Below are 6,000 nucleotides of genomic sequence, written 5' to 3' on the forward strand. Positions count from 1 at the left end.
GGACCCTCATACCTTTGGGCTGCCTTTCCCATTTTAACCCTCCCACACCTGCTTTATTCATCTTAGCAGTGCTTGCTGGTGGTTCCTGGCCCCAGGGTGGCACGAATTTAGAAGAGGGCCTTTACAATTATGGTGCCTTCACTGAGCACTGTCAGAAGGCACTCATGCTCAGCAGGACTGTTGATGTTTCAGCAACTCTGGAAGCTAGAACTATTCTGGTATGTCTTAGCTATATAATATTCTTTTGTGAGGCAGAGCAAATCACTGTGCATTTTTATCTATCTGCAATTTTTATGTTATTTGCAGGGTTTTGTACACTGAAGTTGGGACTAGAGTGGTTTTAATTATTTGTATTAAGTTGTATGATTGTGATTTTATTGAATATTAATTGTAATTGTTGTAACTGAAGAGGAGCAGTATAAGAGACACAGGGCCAAGCTACAAGTGACAAATGACACAGGTTGGACACTTGTTAGCTTCCCTCAAGTTTTGATGGGAAATGTAGGGGCAGCTTGGCGGAATGTTGGACAAGTGACAGTTGAAAAGTCCATTGGGCAGCAGTCGGAGAGCCAAGCTGCAAGACTAGGATGCCTACATTTCCCATCAAAACTTGAGGGAAGCTGACAAGTGTCCAACCTGTGTCATTTGTCACTTGTAGCTTGGCCCAGAGATGACAGCCCATATGTTTTTTTGCTGCCCTTTCTACAATGGGATCCACGCTGTGCATATCCTTCCACTACGAACGTTCTAGACATTTCTGATTTGGTCAGTGTCCAGAACAGCTCCCCACCGCTCTGGACTTCAGCCCGAGACCCTGCCCCCCCCATGCCAGGACAGGCCTGGGAGTCAGCAACCCCCCTGGGTCCGGGACCCTTACCTGGGGGAAGGCAGGAGCCGGGGACAATGATGGCAGAGCCCGTGGCTGCCCCACCACTGAGGCGCTCCGCACAGCGCCGCTTGCCCGCCGCTCGGATGAGCTCTGCACAGAGGCAGCGAGGCGCAGAAGAGGCGGGAATGCTGGTGAGAGGCTTCACAACAGCGGAGGAGCCGCAATCGAGGCAGAGCACCCCGGCGGCCGTAAGAGCAGCGGAGTCGCTGAGCTGAAGCCAGAGGGTGGAGTCCCGGGGCAGCTGGGGGGAGGCGAGGAATAGGGCAGGACAGGGGCTTGACGGGCAGGTAGAGAGCCAGTGAACGGGGAAGAGCACAGGTGGTGGGGGTGAGAGGCACAGGGAGCGGAATGGGACAAGGGCAGATTGGCTGCCCTGGAAAGGGGTGGGGGATGAGGGCGCTATAAAGGCGATGGCTCCCGGGGATGCCAAGGAGGAGACGATGGCTGGAGTAACTTGAGAGGAGAGAGGGAGATAGAAAGTGAACCCAGCCTGCAGGCAAGAAGGGAGGCAGGTGATGTTAACCTCCTCCCTGCCTGGCTCTGAGGCAGAGGGAAGCCCTCCCGACAACGTCCGGGAAGATGGCTGAGGGAGGGGCTGGCGGCACCGGCGGGGAGGTGGCTCACAGTCAGCATGAACAGGCTTCTATCTGATGGAAGTATAGAGATCACGTGGCAGGTAGCCAAGTTTTGCTCCCAAGCAATTAAACTTTGTTCTTTTCTCTTCATGCCAGGCAATGTTGATGAAGAATTAATTGTAATATCTAACACCACAACTTAGCCATACTTTGCATGGGTTTGTGGTAACCTTTATCTACACTTGTTGAAAGTCTTGATTTAGATGCTAGATGTTTGTTGGCATACATTGGCCTTTTTGTTAGTACTGCACTATTATGCTTTTAGTTTTGACTGTTCCTGGTGGACTTCTTTTAATTTTGCAAGTTAGTGTTTGTTTTGAAGTTAGGTATGCACATCGAGATTTGTTACACTCTTGCTGTATTTTATATATGTTATATTCTGGTCACTTTTTATTTCATTCCCCTCTGGTCTCTGACTGTAATAAAGAAAGAAGAAGGAGAAGCAGCATAAAAATTGATTGATTGATTGATTGATTGATTGATTGATTGATTGATTGATTGATTGATTGATTGATTGATTGATTGATTGATTGATTGATTGATTGATTGATTGATTGATTGATTGATTGATTGATTGATAAAGGGCCCTGCTCCCTTCCCCTGCCTTTTTTTGACAGAAACCAAGCCTGGAATACTGGCTAATGGTTGCCTAGCTACAGCCACTGAGCGCATCTGGTTAAAGCAACAGGAGCTCATGTTATCATTTTAGAACCCTACAATGTTTTTTTTTTTTTAGAATTCAGATTTTTTCTGCAAACCTGGGGCATTTTTCAGGTGTGTTGAAAGATCTGTCTTGTCTGTTTATGGCTTCGGTCTCTGGGTTTAAGTATTCTCAGATCATGGCCACTTGGCTATTAATATAAAATATAATTGTTTGCGAAACTACCAAGCAAAAGAACTAATTTGAAACCTATCAAAACTCTGCAACTATCATGCTTGGGTACTTAAATTCTACCTTTGTTTAAGCAGAAAGTTTCTTTTTTCTCCTCACAACCACCCTAATGAGCTGACCATTCTGTCAGACCACTGTCTAGAACAAGCCTTCTGATATTACAAGTTAAACCAAGAAGGACTACGGTGAAAGCCTTTGATGGCAGCAAAACCTTTTGAGGGAGTCAAGGAGGCAACAGTAAATTAGTCGCACAAACACAAAATGGAAGGTGTTCTTGAGCTAAAAGCCTAAGTAAAGTAGATAACACCTGAAGCTCTGTGTGAAATTATAAAAAGTATTGATAGGGACCAGAGCTACTTGAAGTAAACATTTAGGTAATGTAACGAGGAGCTGAACTAAAGGTCCAAACACAAAGGTTTTTAAAAAGTTTAAAAATAAAAATAACCAAGCAAATCACCACACTTGTTTCGGAGCTCAATTTTACATGTTCAAAACTGTATCATATGTGTTGTGTTTTTTCTTTTCTTTTCCAGGTGGGATGGCACAGTTGTAGCAACAATGTAGACCAAGGCAAGTTACAAAATGCTTTGGAGAAGTCTTATAATGGTGACAGCGCAACTACGTTCCCTGAAGAGATGATGTAATTTTTTCCCCTAAAAATATATATATATATTAAAAATTAAAATGTTGTTATATTTTATTCTATTATGCTTGGGTGGGTGGGGAGAGTTATTTCTTACAACTTATGCTCCAGGGGACAGCAGGTCTCTAATTCTGTACTGAACAAGTATCTAAAACATTTTAAAATGTAATTCCTGTTCTGTTTTTTTCCTTAGTAGAACAGTAACCATAACCAAAGAGGAATCCCCAAATGGGCCAACGAGATTTCCACTGGCTTGTGTAATCATTTAAGAACACAAGAACATCTTGTTGCACAGAATCTTACATAAGCAAAACAGCACTGTGTCTGTTGGTATTTTTGCTTGCACGTGGCTGGATAAAAGCCCGAGACTTCTACTGGCATCTGAAACAACTTCTCCCTCCCATGTATGATTTTGAGGTCACTCATACAAAAATGTGATATAGAATTAAAGTGGCACCAAATTATTGGAGCAATTCTAGAAAGAAACCCAAAGTGATTTGATCTGCAAACTCCATACACACGTTTGCGCAAGCAACTATTGGTGAAAATATTGCAGGCAAAAATATATTTGACAGGGGGGCTTATTTTTATTATCCTGCAAAGCAAATCCAATTCCAACCTATGATTTTTCTTGATTAATACCCTAATGTGTTTACTAGCACCTCGTACGGCTCGCCTGGCATTGTATATCTTATTTGTCCCTTTGTACTGTTTCCACTCTTGCTATGTTTATTGTACTTTAGTGTACTTAAATTGCTTTTTCCTTCTATAGCTCAGCTGTTATATTTGTTCTGTCACTACAGTAATTGTTTATTTCTTTTTTGGGCTTACTTTTAAATTTTTAATAAAAAGTTTTTACACACACTGAACGTAAGAGAAACAAGGTGAAGGGTACACTTTTCCTGGGAGTTCAAGTTGCTTCTGAAGCAGGTGCTCAATCAAATGATCCGTTACATCAAAAAAGTGAGGCTTGGTATTGTCTCATGGGGAAAAAAAAGAAACAGCTAATATTGACCCCCTCCCCCCATCAAGATGGCATCCGCATGAAAAAACACAATATATGCTGTCAAGTCGCAACTGACTTATGGCAACCTCCATATGTTTGCCATTGCTTGCCTCTGTGTAGTGATCCTGGACTTCATTGGTGGTCTCCCATTTAATTACTAACCAGGGCTAACCATGCTTAGCTTCTGAAACTGGACTAGCCTGGGCCATCCAGGTCAAGGTAAACTAAACATAGTGTTCATCAGGGCTTTTTTTCTGGGAAAAGGGGTCGTGGAACTCAGTGGGTTGCCCTCGGCGAAAATGGTCACATGGCTGGTGGCCCCGCCCCCTGATCTCCAGACAGAGGGGAGTTTAGATTGCCCTCCGTGCCACTGGAGCGGCGCGGAGGGCAATCTAAACTCCCCTCTGTCTGGAGATCAGGGGGTGGGGCCATCAGCCATGTGACTGTTTTCAAGAGGTTCTAGAACTCTGTCCCACCGCGTTCCTGCTGAAAAAAAGCCCTGGTGTTCATATTACACGACTTCGTCTTCCTGTAGCAGTTCAAGCAACTGTGTGCAGGAGATTCTTGTAGAATCCCTGTCTTTATCATTTCACAAAACGTACATGGGTTGGTAGAGTGACTGGACATTAGGCAAGAATGGGAGCTTGTGCACACCTCCTGTGTTCTCATGCAGCCTCCCTCTCACCTTACTTGTCTTCTAGAATTACTTGTGTACAACATGCATTCAACAGTGATAGGGATCATTCAATATTTGCAAAACAGGTGTTTGGAAATTGAACTTATCTGGTTCACAATATCTTTTTGCCTTCATCAAGCTATGTGGATGTTTGGATCTAAACTCTGGGGCCAAGTTAAAATTTAGGTATAGGGTTCTATTGGTTGTGTTGGGGGGTTAAGAAACAGTTTGGGGGAAGCATTGTGAGAATGCTATGCTCATAGTATTTGTGATCAGAACTGTATGACGCAATATGTGCCCAGTTTGCCCAACTAAATGGGCCAGGCTTAAATGGAGAGACAAGCCATGTTGTCCTTCTGCTCTCCCCATCCCAAAAGAATTGAAATATTTATCTTTATTACTTTTTCAATGTGTAATAAAGGTTGGGGATGTGCATAATAAAAATCTCCAGCTGTAAAAAAATCACAAAAACAACTATTTTGGGGTCTTACTTGTGAGTTTCTGGAAAAGAAACACTAGTCCTGGCTGCTTGGTAGTCAAGAAACCCAGGCACTGACCTCCAATGACACTCTCTCTCCAAGAGAGATATCACCAGTCATATGGAGTGCACTTGTAACAGAAACTTATCTCCAGGAACCACCTGGAGGGGTTGGCAACTCTACTATAGAGGGGGCCTCTAGGGGTATAATGACAAAGAGGCTACTCACCAAATAATCCACTGTCACTGAGATTGTTAAAATTTCTCCTTTGGAAGTCATTCATAATTTGCAGAAATCTCCAGGCCCGTTGGCAATGTAAGATTTTTGTGGTTCAGTCAGTGGTGAGGGACATGATATGTGATGGGATGGTAAGTTTGGGGTTACCCCATGTAAAAATCCTAAGGATCCATGAGGATATGTCCCTTGGAACCATGTTTTTTTGTACTGCGTAGAACCATGAAGCATGGGATGCATGATACTTTTGAAGCTGTCTATAAAGTAAGACAATCTACAATATGGCATATTGTCGAAGGCTTTCACGGCTGGAGAATGATGGTTGTTGTGGATTTTCCGGGCTGTATAGCTGTGGTCTGGGCATTGTAGTTCCTGACATTTTGCCAGCAGCTGTGACTGGCATCTTCAGAGGTGTAGCACAATATGACAGTGTTTTTATTTTTTAAAATGTATAAATCGTATCAATTCATGGATTTTGCATGGAGTCAGCCAATCTCTCACCCACCACTTGGGGCACTGCCCCAGAACAAATATGTGGTATCAAGC

This window comes from Eublepharis macularius, chromosome 7 (assembly GCF_028583425.1).
Source record: "Eublepharis macularius isolate TG4126 chromosome 7, MPM_Emac_v1.0, whole genome shotgun sequence".
In the NCBI taxonomy this organism is placed as follows: domain Eukaryota; kingdom Metazoa; phylum Chordata; class Lepidosauria; order Squamata; family Eublepharidae; genus Eublepharis; species Eublepharis macularius.